At 54.1% G+C, this 1715-nt stretch overlaps 1 pseudogene; it reads right to left on the bottom strand.

Moving 5' to 3' along the window:
• Positions 1-760: 760 nt before the first annotated feature.
• On the bottom strand, positions 761-1218 carry LOC103091511 (ubiquitin-conjugating enzyme E2 D2 pseudogene; annotated as a pseudogene).
• Between the last annotated feature and the right edge of the window lie 497 nt (positions 1219-1715).

The raw sequence follows: 1715 nt of genomic DNA, 5'->3' as shown, positions 1-1715 counted from the left end.
ACTGCTGTGGCCTCTCCCGTTGCGGAGCACAGGCTCCAGATGCGCAGGCCCAGCGGCCATGGCTCACGGGCCCAGCTGCTCTGCGGCACGTGCCATCCTCCCGGACAGGGGCACAAACCCACATCCCCTGCATCAGCAGGCAGACTCTCAACAACTGTGCCACCAGGGAAGCCCTCAATCATTACTTCTTGAGTCAGGCTTTTGTGACTCAGGGGAGTCCTGAGAAATTATGGCTTTTCTGCAGACAAGAGGCAGGCAGAGGACCTGGAGCGTGGGTCTTGCCCAGTTACAAGGATATTGGTTAATACTAATCTTGGTCAAAATCAACACCCAAAGTTTCTTCAGAATAAAGTGGATACCTGACTAGCTTTGTAATCTTCATTGTTTGTCCTCACCGTTGTCAGTTCTAAAAGACTCACATTAAAAATTGTCTCTCTGGTTGGTGGAACTGCTCTCCTTATCCTAAAGCCACCACCTCCTTGTTCTTGCTTTCCTAATGCTAAGTCAATAACGAAAACTTAGTTAAAACTGGTCTCACACTCACCCAAACCCCCAACCTTACCCCCATGCACCAATCCCTCCTCCACCCTTGCTTCCACCTGCAGACTTGCTCCACCACCTCCACACACCCTGATATATAGGAGGTGTTACCATATATGCCCAGAGGATGGGGGGCCCTCCTTTCATAGAAAGCCGACAAAAGATAACCAATTAAACTGCCAGCTTTAATAAGGTGATGGGATTATCATTTACTTTTAAATTACATGGCGTATTTATTAGTCCATTCCCGAGCAATTCTGGCATACTTCCTCCTATCCTTTTTGTAGATCTTAGCAATTTCCGGAACCAAAGAATCATCTGCGTTGGTGTCGCACAACAGGGAGTAAATGGATAACAATACTTTGGAAATTGTCAGTGCTGGTGATCACTCAGATCTAAGGATGTCCAGGCAGATGTTTCCGTTTCTGTTAATGTTTGGATGGTAAATTCGGGTGGTGAATGCGATCTTGGGTGGTTTGAATGGGTAATTGGAGGGAAACTGGACCTTTAGGAAGAAGACTCCTCCCTGGTAGGGGCTGTCATTGGGCCCCATTATGGTCGCATGCCAGTGGAACGTATCATCCCCCACTAGCCGTGCTGAGCTCTGGGTGGGGGTGGGGTGGGGGTGGGGTCGCGGGACAGGTTGAGGAGCTCCTTGTGGATGCGCTTTAAGGCCATCATCTGTGAAACGTGGCCAATCCTTGGTGCTGGACCTGGCGACAGGTAGAAGGCAACGGTGGTGATCATGGGGTGGGAGGACCGGTGACAGACGGCGCAGGTAGATGGGTGGACTGAAGGCCGGCTGCGGGGTCGAGGGGGGCGTCGTGGGAGGCGGATGGTGGCGGAGAGTGGGACTGAGGAGGGAGTCGGGCGCTCCACCATACCTGATGTGCCACTGGACGCTAGTAGCTTGTGGCCACCGATTTCTCCTCGGCGCTCTCCTGAGCTGGAGGCCACGCAGCCCGGAGGCTGCGCCGCCCCAAGCCACAGCCACCTGGAGATACTGCTAGTGCCACCGCCAGGCGGGGACCTGCTCAGTGAGGTCACAAGGGCCACGTTGATGAGGCTGCGAGGCGTCTCCCAGGGTGCGTACGGCAGGGCGTGAGGTGGGTGAGGTGGGGTGGGCAGGGTTTACGTTAGAGGGGGGAGGGGCGGGGAAGTGAAGGAGGAAGGGA

This window comes from Lipotes vexillifer, unplaced genomic scaffold (assembly GCF_000442215.2).
Source record: "Lipotes vexillifer unplaced genomic scaffold, Lipotes_vexillifer_v1.1 scaffold38, whole genome shotgun sequence".
NCBI lineage: Eukaryota > Metazoa > Chordata > Mammalia > Artiodactyla > Lipotidae > Lipotes > Lipotes vexillifer.
The sequence above is the reverse complement of the archived record's forward strand: the minus strand, read 5'-3'. Positions and strand labels throughout refer to the sequence as shown.